At 43.3% G+C, this 18,942-nt stretch overlaps 1 protein-coding gene and 1 long non-coding RNA gene across 2 annotated transcripts in view; one reads left to right on the top strand and one right to left on the bottom strand.

The window, feature by feature from the left end:
• Nucleotides 1–16,271: 16,271 nt before the first annotated feature.
• On the bottom strand, nt 16,272–17,946 carry LOC106727821. Its single transcript, XR_001364075.1, has 2 exons — nt 17,864–17,946; nt 16,272–17,273 (listed from the first exon to the last, which is right to left on the bottom strand). It is a non-coding gene; the product is annotated as an uncharacterized LOC106727821 (long non-coding RNA).
• The window catches only part of LPP (LIM domain containing preferred translocation partner in lipoma), a 698,664-nt gene continuing 697,641 nt past the window's right edge, over nt 17,920–18,942 (top strand). Inside the window, exon 1 of the mRNA XM_014547744.1 lies at nt 17,920–17,984. The gene's annotated coding sequence lies outside the window, so the exon portion shown is untranslated. The remainder of the gene's footprint in view (nt 17,985–18,942) is intronic.

Here is an 18,942-nt window from a genome sequence, read left to right as displayed (position 1 = left end):
GAATTTCATGCATTGGGCCTCTAGTATTAAGTCTCATGTGAGAAATTAGTCCTACAAGATAAATTTTTATGTTCAAGTATAGTATCTATACTAATAAAAGGGTAATATGCTAAGTAGGCTGGACATCTTCCGGACATCCTTCCAGACAAAGCCACAGCAGTTGCGAGGGCCGAGGGCTGGCGGTGCAGGAGAGGTTGTGGCACAGGCCGGTCCAGCGCCACGGCCCCTTTCACAAAGGCTGTGAGAGAGCCCAGCACCATGGGAGAGGGCAGGACCGCACGAGAGGGCAGGGCCATGCCACTTTCCCAGAGTTGGCACGGGAGAGTCCTCCATGCAGGCTGGTCCAGCACTGCGGCTCCTTCTGCAGAGGTGGCGCAGGAGAGACCTCGGCGCCAGAGAGGCCGTGGCGCAGGCTGGTCCAGCACTGTGGCCCCTTCTGCAGAGGCAGTGGGGGAGTGGGCTGCACGATCCTGGTTCCAGTGCTGCCCCTTCCACAGAGGCAACCACAGAGGCACAGCTTGAGCCGGTCCCAGTGCCATGCCTCTGCAGAGGCTGGACAGGGTGCGACCTGATGTGCCTCAACCTCCCACAGCCCTTCCCACAGCCAGCCTGGCCCCAGATTGCCCCCCACCCACCTGTGGGGGTGGGGTGGGGCCAGCGCTAAGAAGCAAGGGCCGAGGGTTGGCAGTGGCAGCAGCAGTGGGGTGATGGGGGTGGTGCCTTCCTCTGATCTCTCAGTCATCTCCCGCAGAGGGAGCAGGGAGCAGGCCTAAGCTGTCAGAAGGACATCCCCTGAGCACTCCTGGACTGTGAGGGGGGCAGGCCAGGCTGAGGGATGCCTCCCCCCCACACACACACACACAAATTTTTGTGCATGGACAGGCCAGGCTGAGGGATGCCTCCCCCCCACACACACAAATTTTTGTGCATGGGGCCTCTAGTTAATCTCATAAGAGAAAAGGCCACAGTGAAAGGGATAAAAGGGAACCTTTGATCCAGATGCTGCTGCCAGAGGGCACCAACCTCCATGTTCTTACAGAGGCAGGTCACACCTGTTCAATCATGGTGATCTTAACCATGCTCCTCAGGGACCTCCCAACAAGGTGGGGGTTCCATTAACAGTTCACAGAGCATTCTGTCCATCATTGAAGCCATCACTTGACTTTCTTGAGTTCTTAGATTAGTTCTGTTTTTGGTCTGTAGAGTATGTGTTCAATCAATGTTTTTCAGATGGTAACATTGCATAGGAATTACCTAAGAATCTGTTTCTGACCCCTGTCTTACATAGATAATTTTCTCTTTTTATTTTAATCTCTTTAGGGTTTTCTCTGTAATCTAGAAGAGGTTCAAGTTTATCCTCTATATCATAGACTGGATTTTTCCAGGTTATTTCTGCTCTCACTTCTTGCCCCCAATGTGCATGATAATTCCGCTACTGCACTTTCTAAATTCCTTTTAAATATTTCCTATTTTGCCCATTTCCCATGATAGTTATTCTATTGTCTTTTCATATTGGATTCTCTCTTTGTTACTTATATTTTTGTTTCAAAAAGGCATTGCCTTTAAACTTTTAGAGAATGCCAAAAACTTCTTAACATTTTCTTCTGTTTCCTCAGGTAAATCACATCCAGGAGGTTGTTTTCCCTTTGCATTTCCAGGATAATGTTCTCATGTCCCTTGCTTTGTAGTGTGATGAACATTTGTTTTTCTTTTTGTGTCTCAGCATCTGAATCTTCTCCTTCACCCTGGGACAATCTCCCATTTTATGAAGCAAAGTTTGTCTTCCATATAAAAGCTGAAAATGACAGAGACTTAATTTCTCACTCCTCCTTACAATTAGAACGTGGAGTAGGCTCTGCCAGTTCCATGTATTTGCACCAGTCATGGACTACATAGTGATTCAAGGAAGCAGAGCAGACTGGCCAATTCCAGGCCCCAGAGGCAACATGGTGGCAGTTCTAACGCCACCAGCTAGTACTGGGGATCCAGTGATACAGGCCAGTTGTGGCTTTGGCAGTCACCGTGGGAAAGATTAAATAGCATCACTCATGATTATATAGCTTTTGAACCTATTATTTGTTCTCAAAGTAGACTGTAGAAGCTCCTCAACATCTGTTTAACAAATGTAGTTTTTGGTTTTTATTGTCAGAGTCTAATTCACTTCTTACAACTAAAAATGCTGTATGATACAATGAATATCTTTTAAATAGCTCCCCAGTGGTCTTAATGTCTGCATATCATTCTTCATATGAGTGGTCATCTGGTATGGTAGACCCTTGATTCTTCTCTGTCTACCTGGGTCCTCATCACACCCAATCTGAGAAGAGAGCTGGATGTCACCCTCCATTTATGGCCTAACCCTTGGTGTCTTCAGGCTTTCATTCTATGCAGGTCTGTTCATTGGGCTGGGATTTCCTAGCTCTGAGAAAGTAGAAATAAAGGTCTGATGGGGAAAGAGATAGCTACGAAGTACTCTGTAGGGTACAAACCTTGCCCAGAGGTTCAGTTTCCTCACATATTAAGTTGGAGGATGGGATTCAGTGATTTCTAAATGCATACACTTGTATACACATGCAGGTTAACCCACAGGTGATGAGGCAGGCTAAGAGGGACCAGTGAACTTGCACACTCCCAGCCCCACAGCTTAGAACAACCATCCTGAGCACAGCTCTGGGCAGCCCATCCCTTGCTCAAAATGTCTGTATGGACTTTGGATAAAGTCATCAATGTCTAGGATAGATTGCCTGCTGCTCTGCTATACCCTAATGCTTTTCCATTCCTTTCTCCCAATTATGGCCCCTCTCCACATTGGTCTAAGTTTTGCTAGCTCCATTGCTTCCTCCCTTATATGCTCATCTTTTCTTATTCTCCCCACATTCCATTCTCAAGCCATAATGAACTATTTTTAATTCCCTAATCCTACCATGATCTCACAATTCTCAGTCTTTGCTTATGCTGGATCCTTTCCTTAGAACACTCCTTCTTGCCCTACATTGCTTCACCTAACTAATGCCTACTCTTCTCTCAGATCTCATCTTACCTATTGTTTCTTTCAGCAAATCTTCCTCTGTCCTTCTCCAACCCAAAACCTTTGTGCCCCTCCTATGTGCTCCCTTGATTAGAACCCCAACTAGCCTCTAGTAACCCCTTTGTCTATGTCTTATTCTCTGTTGTATCCCTAATACTTGCCTTGTAGTAGGTACTTGAAAATATTTATGAAAGAACACAAGAATAATTATAAATAATTTCTTCCCAATCCTGAACATGCACACACTTTAAAAGAGACTTTAAACTTTGTGTAAAATATTTGTATACAGCATATTGAACTTTGTCTATTTAGAGTAGAATCCATGACTGCTTTAGGTAAATTCATGCTCAGGTGCTTCCACATCAATAAGTACTCAATTAATGTTTACTTGAAGATTCCTTGTGCGGTACAGGACAAAAAAAAGTCAATTGTCCAAATTGGGTCACTTTTGAGAGTGCAAGGTAGTGTTATTAATAATTCCCTTGAGACAATAGGCATAAGTTTGGATTGTCCAGGACAAGTGGAACATACAAGCATCCTACTTACCTAGCAACACCCCTTTGCCAGATCACTAATAGTTTTTTTGTACACTTTGATTTCAGATAGGAAGTTGTGGGTCAGGGAAAGCTTCTGGTATTATACCCATTCCCTAGGAGGACAAACTGAGTATGAAAGATTATCATCTCATAGTCAAACAGTAAGCAGTGAGTTAGTGACAGGGACAGATAAACTGCCCAGAAATATTGATCCTCTTTATTCTTTACCCCAACAAATGCTACTTGCCTTTTGGTTAAGTGGGCACATGCAATGGGAGACATTGTGATTGAGATGATTTTTGTACTGTGATAATTAGTCATTTTAAAATAGAAGGAAACATCAGAGACATAGAAGCATGGAATAGACTGTCCAATCTCAGAGGGAAGGTGGGGTGAGTAGATGGATGGGAAGAGATCAAAGAACTTGTATGCATATATGCATAACCCAAGGACACAGACAATAGGGTGGTGAAGGCCTGGGGCAGGGGGTGGGGGCGTGCTAGAAAGGGTCAGTGGGGAAAAAGGGGGATGTATAATACTTTCAATAATAAAGATTTAAAAAATAAAATAGAAGGAAACAAAATCAAATCTGTTTCTTCCTCCTACCTCTGTCATGGTGATCAAGCATAATCCTTTGATTGTAATCTGAGGTAGGAATAAAATGTCAATATCATGTGCCTTAAATAATTTAATTGGAGATTCAGCCATCATCACAATACAGCAACCACTTCTTATTTTCCTTAAAGAGAACCACTTAGAGTATTTAGACATCAGTTGAGTAATGGAAGATTAAGAGTTTGATCCTGGAATGTCCTTTAATCCACTCTCTATTTGGGGAAATCAAAGTTCAATATATATTACATTTGAGTCAGTTTGTGGTTTAGTACATCCACTGTTATCAATATTGACAAATTAAGCCTTGCCGGTATGGCGCAGTGGTTGAGCATTGACCTATGAACCAGGAGGTCATGGCTTGATTCCAGGTCAGGGCACATGCCCGGGTTGCAGGCTTGATTCCCAATAGGGGGCATGCAGGAGGCAGGCAATGATTCTCATCATTGATGTTTCTATCTCTCTCTCCCCTTCTCTCTGAAATCAATAAAAATATATTTAAAAAATATTGACAAATTAAGGGCCAAATAGAGCATGAGAACACACTGGAGGTTAACTTTGAAAGTGGTGTTGAAAAGGTTGAGAGGAAGTAGGAAAAAGCAGTGTTAGAATTATAAACTCCAATAACAATAGTTCCATAGTATTTACAGTTTGCAATGTGCTTTTACATTCATTATTTTATTGAATCTATACATAAAGATACAGAGAAATGTGAGGCAGTAAATCTCTATTCAGTAGGTGAATGAATGACTGACTGGAGCCCTGGCAGAGGAAATGAGTTGCTCAGGATCATACCTTTATTAACAGAGTTGGTATAATGACCCAAGTCTCTTAACTCCTAGCCTGAGCATCCTCTGCTGTGCTTCATCTGTGTATGGTATTGGGGACCTAAAGAAATGTGTCCTATCTCACTTGGAATTTGCAAATGCCACCAAAGCCATTCACATTGCTTTTATTTCTGCTCAGGATATCCTGAAGGTTTTCCCTGCCTGGCTGTTATGCCATGTGTTTTAGTCTTATAAAAAAAACTAGCCTGCTAAAAGGAAGTTGAATATTTAGCCAGAGCCTTCTCTGTGCCCTGCAGGTGTCTGATCCTCAAGTTAAACAGCTGCATCCACATAGGGATCTGGAACTAGAGGGGATCAAGATCTTAGGTGTGATGTTAAGGTTGTGCGGTACTCTATAAGTCAACCTGACAGGTGAGATAATACCAGATGCCCAACTGGGACTCTGCAAGTTTCAAATGGAAGGTGAAAGCACCAGCCCCTTTGGTTTAAAAAATCATCTTAGGAATGCAAGCATGAACTACGGTTCTCTATGTATATCCATTTTTATTCAAGTTTATTTTTGTAGAATTGTGCTAATATTGTGCATTCAAAATGCATTTGCATTTTCCTGGTGACCAGTGGAACCCCATCTAATGTTAGTGTTAGTGATTAAAATAAAAGTATATACAATAATGGTAATTTTACTTGAAATTATCTTAGAAAAATACTTATGTTGGAGCCAAGCACAGCCCATTTTTCCTCCAGCTTGGGACTAATTGATGTTTATTGCTTGAGCACCAAAAGAAGCAGCTAGCTTTTAACTGGGGGCCATGCTGAATTTTTTTTAAAGGGTGTATCTTTAAATGACAGAATCAGGGGGTGACAGAGCACACTATAGAATGCAGGCAGAAATTGGGAGAATCACTATGGACGGAAGGTTCACATTTTCTGTGTCCTGCTCACAGAACCCTGGTGGAGAGGAACACTGGTGGCACTTACATTGTCACCTCTCTCTTCTCTCTGCACTCATGCTGAATTTGTGAATGTTAAATGCATAAAATGATGGGACTGCACTTTAATGACTTTTTAGGGCAATATTGGCCAGATTTGACAACTGAGTGAAGAGAGGAATTGGGGAGAGAGAGAAGTCAAAAATGACCCTGGGTTGGGACCAGGAAGTTGGTGGAAGCAGGAAGGTGTAGAGAATGGAAGACTGAGGCATGTTAAATTTAGAGTCATTTTGAATATGAGGGTTCTCAAATAAAGGCTGGATAACCTATAGAGGATACTGATTTTAGTTCACAACTCAAAAACAATAAATAAAAATTTGAAAATTATCTATAATTGGAAATTTCCAATTAATATTAAATTTATTCTGCAAAGTAGGAGAAACCTAATCACATTCAACTTGACATCTACCCCGTCCTTTCTCTGGGAATGCAGGAACACAGTATGTCTTAAGCTAATAGGGTGAGGAAAGAGCTACACATTAGAAGTAAGGGTAAAAATCTCATGAAATATTTCAAAATATATCCTACCACAAACCATTTAACTCCAAAGTTCAAATAATCCAAATAATCAATAATTGATGACTAGATAAACAGAAAAACAGTATATCCATATAATCAAATGTTATTTGACCATAAAAATAGCATACTACAACGTGAATGATCCTCAAAAACATTATCTGAAGTGAAAAAAAGCCAGATGCAAAAGTTCACACATAGTAGGATTCCATTTATATGAAATGTCCTGAATATGCAAATCTAGAAACAGAAAGTAGATTAGTGGTTGCCTGGAGCTGCAGCTAAGAATGAGGAATGACTAAATGTAAATGGGAACAAGATTTCTTTTGGGATGATGGAACTTTTCTAATATTAGAATGCAGTGATGACAATGCAATTCTATAAATTTATTAAAAATCACATATTTGCTTAAAATGAATAAATTTTGTGGCATATAAATTATATTTCAATTAAGCTGTCAAAATATATATTATGGATGTCTTTTCATTCACCTAAAACTGTAGTTGGAAACACAGAGTGGAGCAAAAGTAGTGTTACAGATGTTTGTATGGAAAAATAATTCAATAATTGATAAGTAATAATACAAGAATAAACTGTTTCATGTATTCACAACTGTAAAACTACTTTTGTCCTATCCTGTATAAATCTAATCAAATCTCTATTGTTGGGCAGAGATACCTTCTTTTGTCCTGATATCTGCTGTAATTGTTCAGGAGTGGGTGAGGCTGTGCATTGCAGCCATAAATGAGCAAAGCACATCCTAAAGCCTATCCCCAGATGCCTAAATTACCAAGACCTAGCAGACCTTCCTCAGCAGTCACACAACTCTGAACAGCTTCCTAAAGGAGCCAGTAAGGTCAGCATGACCAAGGCAGACATTGATCCCTTGCACATCATCCTTTATCACCTGCTGCTATTGTGTGAAAACAAAAACTCTGTTCCATGCTTGTGTTCCTCCATCTGGCCCTGGGGTGTATTTCCAGGCTCACTGTTGCTGCTCCATAACCATCAAAGGAGGCTTGCAGCTGAAGTAGTTGATCTAGTCCACCCAGTGGTCTTTTGAGAGGCCTTAGCCAAGCTATATCTTACAAGCCCTTTCCCTTGGAGTCAGTTTGCTATTGTTAAAGAACAAAAAATTTAAGCAAGTAAATTTGAAAATCTAATCCTATCTAAGAATAGAGAAACATGGTAATTAACCATAACTTCGCTACCCTTCCCATTGGCTAATCAGCTCGATATGCAAATTAACTGCCAACAAAGATGGTGGCTAATTTGCATGAGTAGGCTTCAAGTGGTGGAGCGAAGCCTGGTGACGACTGTTAAAGAAGTAGGTTATTTGAGACAAGGTCACCTTCCAAAGGCTTAGGGAAGGCAGGAGGTCTTATCAGGCAGATTACCTCACTAATGTTGAGGAAATTCCAGATTGAGTGGTTTAAAATTCCACTCTTGGGAACTTCAGGTCAAGATGGTGGCTTAGGTAGACACAGTACTCACTTCATCTGACAACCACATCCAAATTACAAACTACAGAACCATCATTCAGACTACCTGAAATATGGCTGAATGGAAGTCCTAAGACTAGGGAATGAAAGAAGAAGCAACATCAAGACTGGTAGGAGGGGCAAAGACATGGAACAGGCTGGTCCCACACCCACATGTGGCAGATAAAAATCAGGAGGGATGTCTTGACTACCGAGGAGCAAAGGGTTCCAGCTCCATACCAGGCCCCCCAGCCCATGGTTCCAGTGCCAGGAAGACAATTCCCTATAACTTCGGGCTAATAAAACCAACAAGGATTGAGGTAGAGTGAGACAGAGGGCTGCTGGAGTCCCACGCAATTCCTCTTAAAAGGCCTGCACACAGACCTACTCCGACTCACACCTTCTGAGCTCCAGTGCTGGGGAAGTAGCTTGAAAAGCACCAGAGACATATGGAGAGGATTTGAATTGTCCAGCTTTGGGGATGAGAGCTGGGGGATGAGGAAGCTTTCTCCCAGACAGAAGTGCTGGGTGAGGCCATGATTCCTTTGATGAGTTCTCCCAGCACAGAGCCGGCACGTAGGTGCCCTAAACTGAGACTCTATCAACCTGGCTCACACCATTTGCCCACCCTGGTGATTCTCTAAAACCCCAGGCCACCCAACTTTCAGGCCCACCCATGCTGTTTCCAGTGGCTTTTCCATATGAATAAATGTCCTGTTTGGGCTCATTCTTCAGACTTTCCAAAAATCTCTCAAACAAGCAGCATCTGGCCTCAGTGTGCCCCATACCTCTTGCTAAGTGGCCTCAGGCCCAGAACTAGCAGCAGTTGGCCTAGGATCACAGTTTGGCCTCACCTGGGCACCTTCAAGCTGAGCACAAGTAGCAGCCATCTGCTAATCATTTTGTAGCTCACACTGGGTGGCCCCAGGCAGAACACAGGCAGTGGCTGACCTTGGGTTGCACCTCTTGAGACCCCAGAGCTAGCAAACCCAGTGGACAGCTTCAAATCATGTCAAAATATCACCACCCAACCACCTCCACAAGTGACACACTCAAAGGGAAGTGACACATTCATTGGGCACCAGAGGCCCAATGAAGTAAGACCTACTCTGTGGTGTGGGCCTATGCACAACTGCTCCTCTACCATGGTTGTTGTTGGTTGCTGATCACAGCTAGTCCTTGCAAGCTGATTGACCTGGGAGTAAATCTCTGCCATTGATGTGCTAACAGCAATCAATGCTCAACTACAACAGGATGGTATACACAGCCCACATAGGGGGCACACCTCCAGTGCCCCACTTGGGTATTTGGGGAAGCTAGGCCACTGGACCCTACAGAACACCTACTTTATTAGGCTACTCTACCAAGCCTGGGGGATGTTGCAGCTCTACCTAATACATAAAAACAAACACAGGGAGTCTGCAAAAAATGAGGAGACAAAGAATCACATCCTAAATGAAAGAACAGAACAAAATTTCAAAAAAAAAATTAAAAAATGGAGACAAGCAATCTACTAGATGCAGAGTTCAAACACTGGTTATAAGGATTATAAGGATACTCAGTAAATTTAGTGATTACCCTAATAGCATAAAAAGGGACTAGTCAGAAATGAAGAATACACTAAGTGAATTGAAGAAAAATTTACAGGGAGGGAATCAACAGTAGAGTAGATGAAGCTAATAATCAAATCAGCCATTTGGAATATAAGGAAGCAAAAAACACCCAATCATAAGAGCAAAAATAAAAAAAGAATTCAAGCCTGGCCAGCATGGCTCAGTGGTTGAGCATTGACTTATGAACCAGGAGGTCACGATTTGCTTCCCAGTCAGGGCACTTGCCTGGGTTGTGGGCTCAATCCCCAGTGTGGGGCATACAAGAGGCAAACAATCAATGATTCTCTCTCATCATTGATGTTTCTCTTTCTCTGTCCCTCTCCCTTACCCTCTAAAATCAATAAATTTATATATTTTAAAAAATCCAAAAAATTAGGATAATTTAAGGAACCTTGGGAAAACTTCAAGTGTACCAACATTCACATCATGGAAGTGCCAGAAGGGAGAGAGAGAGAAGAAAAAATAATGACAGAAAAGTTCCCTAACCTGGTAAAGAAAATAGACATACAAGCCTAGGAAGCACAGAGAGGCCCAAACAAGATGAAACCAAAGAGGGCCACACCAAAATACATCATAATCAAAATGCAAGAGGTTAAAGACACAGAGAAAATCTTAAAATCAGAAAGAGAAAGCAGTTATTTACCTATAAGGGAGCTCCTATAAGACTATCAGCTGGTTTCTCAACAGAAACTTTGCAGGCCAAAAGGGATTGGCATGAAATATTAAAAGTGATGAAAAGCAAAGAGTTATAACCAAGATTACTCTACCCAGCAAAGCTATCATTTAGAATTGAAGGACAGGTAAAGAGCTTCCCAGATAAGAAAAAGCTAAAGGAGTTCATTACCACCAAACCAGTATTGTATAAAATGTTAAATAAAGGGTCTTCTTTAAAAAGAAGGAAGAAAACTAAAAGATCAAACGATCAAAAATATGACCCATAAATCATGTGGCTCAGTTGGTTGGAGCGTTGTTCCATACCCAAAAGGTTGTGGGTTTGATTCCTGGTCAAGACACATACCTATGTTGCAGGTTTAATCTCCTGTCCCTGTGTGTATGGGAGGCAACCAATTAATGTTTCTCTCTCTTTCTCTCTCAAACAATAAAACCTTATCCTCAGGTAAGGGTTAAAAAAATAAATTAAATATGAACAATAAAATGGCAATAAATACATATCTACCAATAATTGAATCTATAAAACAAAATAAATGAACAATCAGAACAGAAACAGACTCAAAGATACAGAGAACATTTTGACAGTTGCTGGATAAGAGGGGATTTGAGAGTATGGGTGAAAGAGATGACAGGTTTAAGAGGTAAAAATTGGTTACTACAGAATAGTCATGGGGATGTAAAGTATAACATAGGGAATATAGTTAATAATACTCTAATAATTATGTATAGTGTCAGATGGGTGTGAGATTTATCAGGGTGATCACTTGCTAAGTTATGTAAAGTCTAATCACTGGGTATACATCTGAAACTAATATAATAATGTATGTCTACTAATTTAAAAATAAAAAAAAATATATTTAAAATAAATAAAATTCCACTACTGGGAGAGACTGCAACTGCAATTAAGTTATGTGTTAAGTCTCAGTGAGGTTTACTACAAGTGACTCCATTTTGAATCTGTTGTTTCTATTTAACAATGTAAAGTTGACCCTTGGACAACATGGGTTTGAACTATGTGGGTCCACTTATACATGGATTGTTCTCAATAAGTAAGTACAATATTATAAAAGTATTTTCTCTTTCTTATAATTTTCTTAATAATATTTTCTCTCTAGCTTACTTTTTGTAAGAATACAGTATATAATACATATGACATACAAAATATGTGTTAATCTACTGTTTATTTTATTGTAATGCTTCTGGTCAATAGTAGGCTATTAGTAGTTCAGTTTTTGTTTAGTCAAAAGTTATACATGGATTTTCCACCATGTGAGGGTTAGCACCTGTGTTGTTCAAGGGTCAACTACTATCTTTGTGTTAGCAAGTAGGATAGGTACTTGTACTTTTCTCAACACTGTATTCCTAGGCCTAATACCATTACTAGGTACATTATTGATACTTGTTGTTAAAATAAAAAGGGTGTGTAAATTGTCTCCCTTTGTGTTTGAGCCTCTCTTAAACTTTTCATTGGTAGTCGACCCAAGAAGGGTTAAAGCTCCATCCATCAACATTTCTTTTTTTATATATATATGTCAACTACTATCTTTGTGTTAGCAAGTAGGATAGGTACTTGTACTTTTCTCAACACTGTATTCCTAGGCCTAATACCATTACTAGGTACATTATTGATACTTGTTGTTAAAATAAAAAGGGTCTATAAATTGTCTCCCTTTGTGTTTGAGCCTCTCTGAAACTTTTCATTGGTAGTCAACCCAAGAACGGTTAAAGCTCCATCCATCAACATTTCTGATACCAAAGACTGGCCCTTGGTTAGACTGAACTGCCTGACCTGTGAAAGTTCATTGGCTTCCAAGCACAGTCACAGCTCTTCTTTGTTTGGGCTTACCTGAGGTCAAAAGTCAGCAGACTTGTACAGGTGGCTGAGTTGGGAAAGGCCAAAATACTAGTACATTCAGATAACCTGATTCTGTGATAAGTCAAAACGCAAACAGTGATGACTCTACAGCCACTGGCTGAAAACTAGGTTTAAAAACTTGGTAAAATTGTGCAGAAACCCAGAGGCAGATACAACTTATCATTTATCCCCATTGGTTTAATTCCTATAAAGTGATAAAGAAAGTAGCTTGTGACACCATTTTCTCCTCAAGAAAAGACTTAGTATTCAAAAAAGAGAGAAAATATTCATTTGGGAAGAGTGCTAATGTGTTCTTTTTACATTGAGATCATCTTTTCCCCGTGGTACAATGAGTTGTGCAGAACAGAGAGTAAACACACCTTTTGCAAACTGCTTCATTATTTTTAATGCTGCATTTACTAAAATTCTACCACTAGTGTTTATCATATTAAGTTTTCCTGTCTTTACAAAAGATTGATGCTTATCTGACTAGGCCAGAGGTCATGTTTGCATCACAAACTAGTACAATAATCTTGGGAAGAGAAATAAGCTCAACTATAGAGAAGGGCACATCAAATATTAAAACTGTCACCTGTGCTTAGTTCTTCCTGAAAAATAATCCTGGGTATTTTTTTTAAAAGAATTTATTTAATATAAAACTGCAAAATAACCATTGGTTTCATTTTGTGTCTACTTTTATAGAAGAACTAGAGGCCCAGTGCACAAAAATTTGTGCACTTAGGTGGGTCCCTCAGCCAGGCCTATGCCCTCTTGCAGTCTGGGACCCCTTGGAGGATGTCCACCTGCCTCCCCCTATCAGGCACAGAGCAGGGCAGATCAGGGGGTTGGGGTGCCTTCCCCTGTCACGAACAGAGTAGGGCGGATAGGGAGGTTGTGGCCCCGCCCCCTGTCACACACAGAGCCGCAGGGCGATCAGGGGGTTTGGGCGCTGCCCCCTGTCATGCTGATCCCGGTGCCGGGAGCCTCGCTGCTCCGCTGATCCCGGTGCTGGGAGGCATATTACCCTTTTACTATATAGGATAGAGGCCTGGTGCATGGGTAGGGGCTGGCTGGTTTGCCCTGAAGGGTGTCCTGGATCAGGGTGGGGGTCCCCACTGGGGTGCCTGGCCAGTCTGGGTGAGGGGCTGAGGGCTGTTTTCCGGCTGGCGAGTGACTAAAGCTTCCAACCGCTCCTTGTTTTCTTCTCTTTTTTTTTTTTTTTTCTGGGCCAGCTTTAGCTCTGAGGCCTCGCTGCTGAAAACATAGATACAATGTTGCGGTCCGAGCCCGGCTGAATGGAAGCCCTTTTCTGGGGTTTTGTTTAGCTTCTTATTTGCAACATAGTATATAGTTGCTTAGAGTTGCAACTGAGAGGCTGGCAAGTGAGGCGGGGAAGGTTGGAGTCTGCAGCAAGCAAGCCTCGTGCTCGCTTCAGTGCCTGGCTGCCGGCCGCCATCTTGGCTGACAGTTAATTTGCATATACTCACTGATTAGCCAATGAAAAGGGTAGCGGTCGTACGCTAATTACCATGTTTCTCTTTTATTAGTGTAGATTATATCCTTAGATAATTTATAAAATTTATAAATGTGAGAAGGCCTAGAACAGAACATAATGTGGCATGCTATTTTTTAGGAAGATGAATTTGGTCAACAGGTTGAAAGAAGCGTCAAATCAAAGAGCTGGGAAAGTGTTGGAGAATATCAAATCTAAAAACCTAATTCTATGGATAAAGAAACTGAGATCAGAGAGGAGGTGACTTGCCATGAGTTCACACAGCAGTTTTAGGGCAAGGAAAGGACTACAAACCTTCCTCTCCTTTGTCTCCCCATGCCAATCCTGGTTCTAATTCCAAATGGTTGGGCCCCTCTGACTCTTCTTTTTCCTTCCCATTGGTCTTATTACATCTAGGACTCATCTCTTGAAGAAGTTATGTGATTTTATTTAAATGCCTGGGCCTTATACTTTCTGCATCTTCCTCAGCCTTTGACAGGAAGAAGAGGGAAGAGGTTTAAGAGAAGGAGGAGGGGAAGGAGGAGGAGGAGGAGGAGAAGGAGGAGGATGAAGAAGAGGAGGAGGGGAAGAAGGAGAAGTGGAAGAAAAAGGAAAAGACAAATGTAATACTTTCAACAATAAAGATTTAAAAGGTGGAGAAGGAGGAGGAGGAGGAGGAGGCGTGGGAGGAGGAGAAGGAGGAGAAACAATTGAGTGCCTGCAATGATCAAGGCAAGCCCTGTGTTAAGGACTAAGAGATAAATTAGATTCTCAGTCCAGTAGCAGAGAAAGACCAGGTAACCAATGACACTAGTCATAGTCATATGGATTGAGATAAGCAGAGTAATGGTAGCACTCTGTAAGGGTAATCTGTCCACTGGAGGTGTCGGTAGGGGCTAGAAGGCCTCTCAACGGAGGCATTATTTAAGGGGAATCTGAAGAGGTTAGGTAAGGGTTGCCTGGTGGAGAGAGAAGGAAGAGGGCTCCTGGGAGAAAGAAGAACCTGTGTAAAGGCAGATAAGCATGAACAGGTAAGATGTGTTTGGGAAACCACTAGAACTTCATTTGGCTGGAGGGTGAGTACATGTAAAGGACTGGCAGACAATCTGAAGGGCTGTGCAAACCACATTAAGGAGTTTGGCCTGATGGGTGTTAAGCATGGAGAGGCAACATCATGTTGGTGTTTATCTTCCATGCCTAACCTTGTCCTTTTTTCTCCAGTAGCCTCTTCATATCTTGGTCAGCTGTTGGAGATTATGAGTTCTGCACATCAGAGTGTTCCAACTGAGACCAGATGGTCACTCAGCAGTGAGTGAGCAAAGCACCAGGCTGCCTGGGCTCAGGGGGAATCTCAGCTTACCCATTTACTAGCTCTGGCGTAAGAGCAAGCCACTTAACCTCTCTGGGCTTTACTTTCCTCATGGACAAAATAGAGAAAGTGATAATGCCAACCTCAGAAGGGCTTTGTGAGGATTAAATGAAAAGCATATGAACAATCTTTAGAATATTGCCTGGCATATCAGAGACACAAAGAAAAGATTGACTTGAGCTACACAAGGGCCTTTGGGTAAGGGGCTATAATGGATGGAAGGGAATGGTGGGACCACAGCCAGGCCTTCCTCAAAGTTTTGTGTGCTATCAGTGGACCAGTCAGAATGCTTCTGTAGGCCTTTAGGCTGCCATGTGTAATCGTCGGAATACATAATCTCTGCCCCACCTGAAATTCTGTGCTTCCTTTAGTCTTCCAATTTGTAAATCTGTATTTTTTTTTTAGCATTGAGTCTGCAAGTTTACACACCCTTCCCTTCTTTCCCAAGCCCCTGCACACAGCAGGTTTTAATAGGGATGCTGAGAAAAGTGAGAATCCAAAAGAAACCAGATCAGCAAATGACAATGAGCCTTTTGATTTGATCTTGCATTGATGACAACCCTGCATGTAGTTTGCCAAGCATCCAATTTATGACTTTACCTCTTATACTCCTGGTGAGTGCTTCATGAGTTGAAATCATCTTTTGTGATTAACTTTATATAATTCTTATGCTAACACCATGCCCACCTGGGTAATTCATAAATATTTCAGGAGGAGAAACACAGTGATCTTCCCCAACACAGCCATATAACAGTTTCAACATAATTAGTAGCATTTCTGGATCCAACACAGCACTCTTATAATGTGTATGATGGAGGAAATGAATGACTCTAATTATACCTTATTAAATCTTATTAATCCTCATTAGAACCCTATTATTCTTTATAAGTGGGTTAATGGGGGAAATAAAAAGAAATGCTGGTCAAGTCCTGTTATATCCGATGAGCTTTGGGTAAATCCATTCTTACTTTGTGTGATACCAGGTGTTTTTCATACTAAACACTACCCCTTAGAATATGGGTTTGCTGAAATGTTGAAGGTAGAATTGTGTTGGAATAAGTTATGATCTTTTTAGGAGATTTAACAAAATCTCCCTTAAGAGTTCATTTTTTTTTTTAAATTTCAAACTATGTTAGTTGCAAAAAGAAAACTATTTCATTATTGCATGGACTAGATACTCTTGACCTACTCTGCTACTATCTTCCTATTTTTGTACGTGTAGGTAAGAATTTGAGAGGAAGAGAGATTAAGCAATTTGAACCCAGGAATTCAAAGAGCTTGCATAAGGAAGGCATTAAATAAACATTAAGTGCAATAATATAAGTTTCTACATTTATTTCTTTAATTCTTGGTCAAAAAATTCCACCAAATCCCATTAGAACCAAGTTTTGGAAGTTTCATGTATAGGCAACTCAGTGTACTCTCAACATTCATGAATGGGAATTAAGTCCTGCTGGAGGTCAGGGCTTCCTGTTCTGTGGAAATATCCTGGGATTAGTCAGGTGACTTGGATGGGTAGAGGTGAGTTTAGGCGCTTGTGTTGGGCAAGTCACTTTACCTTTTCACTCAAATGTAAAAGGGGGACTATGCTTTGTCCTATCTAACATGAAGCTTTGATAAACTGCTTTAATGATGTGCCAAAGTGAGGGATTATTATTGTAGATATCAATAGGATAGAAATACAAGGAAACAAAGTCCCCGGCCTTGGACCACCTCCCAGGCAATGGCTGCTGCACATTATAACTCCTTGGCATAGTAAATGGTGGTTTCCATGAGTGCGCACATTTACAAATGTCAGAGGGGAAAATTCAACTCTAACTTTCCAAGAACAGGCTTGCTTTTATTCAAATCAGTTCACCCAGTTCGCTGATTTCTTTTTGGAGATATAAGCACAGAAAAAAGTTTCTGGGCTTCAGGACCAGGCTGTAAAATAAACGCTAAACTCCAGGGGTTCGTTTATTTGAGCCTAGGACAGAGGAAGTGGCCTGGAAGCAACGTCATTGTCCTTCAGGGTTGTCAATCAGACCTTCCAGGAACTGATTCCGGGCCAAAGGAAGTTGGAATTCTCTTCACTGGGTGGTCTGCGTGGCCCGCTGACATCTAACCTGGTTCTCTCTCTGTGGGAAGGAGGGAGTCAGGGCTCTGACTGGAGGAGGGAACTGGGATTGTGAGTTTGAACACCCAGGTCCCGCGCCTGGGTCGGTGGCGTGTGTGACTCTGTACAAGTCATTTCTCTTCGGAGAGCGTCAGTTTTCTCACGTGGGAAGTGGACGGATTGGATGTTGGTCTTAGCCAGCTCCGACCTCCTGTACGTTAGGAGTCCTGTTGGGAATCCAGGGAGAGGCTCAGGACCCAGATCTCGGAAGGAATCTGAGCAGGATCTCTGCTGCTCAGACTCAGCGCCCTAAGTTGGCGCCTTTAAGGGCAGATGCAGGTTCTCCCATTTCTTAAACAGCCCCTCGACTCGGCCGCTTCCTCCTTCTACATCTTCTTCCTCTTCCTCCAGTGCAGGCAAAGCCTCCACACCTCCTTTCTCTTCCTCCTCTGCGAGCTCCCTGCATCCCTAGGTCCCCTCCTTTCATTTCCAGGAAATAAAATGTCCGCTGTGCGCCCACCTTTTGGCACAGCCCCTGCCGGCCGCGGGCGCCCCCTCCTCTCATTTCCAGGAAATAAAATGTCTGCTGTGCGCCCACCTGTTGGCACAGCCCCTGCCCACCACGGGCGCCCCTCCCCCAGCAGGCAGTGCCGCGCGGCTCCCGGGCACCCATCTTCCCATACCTTACAGGGTCTAATGCGTGCAGGCAAAGTCAGGAATTCAGGCCCCTGACGTCAGCGTCCAGCTCTCAGGGCACCAGGGGAGACCGAGGGGAGGGGTGGGGACGGTGGGAAGGAAGGAGGGGAAGGGCACCAACAAGCAGTCGCTCCAGCCCTGCCCACGTTTCACTTTTTGTCTGTGGGTTTGCTCCCAGCCCCGCCTGAGCTTTCCTGGGATGAGTAGCTTTAGCGAGCAGGGGGACAGCCCAGCGCTGCAAGGTAAGGGCTGGTTGCACAGTCCGGGGCGCGGGACACGCTGTGGGGCGCGGGGCTGGGGACAATGGGAGGGGGAGTGCCTGGGCACCTCCTTCTACGCCTTAGCCTCCGCCTCCAGCCGCCACTGCTGCCGCTGTCCTGGCTGCCTCCTCCCAGAGGTATTGTTGCAAATCCCCCTTCCTTCCCCCCCACCCTCCACCCACGGGTGCCTCAGGAACCCCCAGCCTCCCTGGGTGCGAGCGCCTCTAGGGTGGCAGCAGCGCAGGCGCAGGGTGTGGAGTGTGCGCCCTGTCCAGGCGGAAGGGCCCGCGGTGCAATCACGGGGTACACGCCATTGAAGGGAGACCCCGAGTTTTTCGGGAAGCTCAGATCGCGGTCTGGGCGGGGTCGGAGCCCTTCCCTGTGTGACCCCAGCCTGGGCCTTTCTGGGCGCGCAGGGGGCGGGGCCACACCCAGCTGCTTAGAGCTTTCGCGGAATCCTAGTTGTCACCATGGAAGGGGCCTAGGAATCCAGTTATCAAAGCCCCCATTTTACAGTTGGGGCAACTGAGGTACAGGGAGAAGGAGGGCCTCCCCGGAAGTCAGTCACTAGAGGCTGAACTGTAATGAAAATAAATGGCTCCCAATTCCTAATTTCCGTTCTCCAGCATTTCTCCAGGGCCCACTGTGTGCCAGGGGGCATTGGTGGGTTTTTAGGTCGGAGAGGCAGATAAGGCCCAGTTCTTGCCTTCAGAGAGCGCTCAGACCACCGAGGAGCCGAACCTGACCCTAGACAGAAAGTGCTGAGTGCTGGGGGAAAGGCGTGGATAACCATTTAATGGGCTCAGGAAAAGGAGTTTGATTTCCTGGTCCCTGGAGAGCGGACAGTGATGGCCCTTTGATCGGGGCTTTTTGAAGGATGGGAGTTTTCTGAAGCTAGCCAGTGACATGGAGGGAGGCCATTTGCCCAGAAGTGGGGGTG

The sequence above is a fragment of the Myotis brandtii genome, unplaced genomic scaffold, assembly GCF_000412655.1.
Source record: "Myotis brandtii unplaced genomic scaffold, ASM41265v1 scaffold483, whole genome shotgun sequence".
NCBI classification, from domain to species: domain Eukaryota; kingdom Metazoa; phylum Chordata; class Mammalia; order Chiroptera; family Vespertilionidae; genus Myotis; species Myotis brandtii.
The sequence above is the reverse complement of the archived record's forward strand: the minus strand, read 5'-3'. Positions and strand labels throughout refer to the sequence as shown.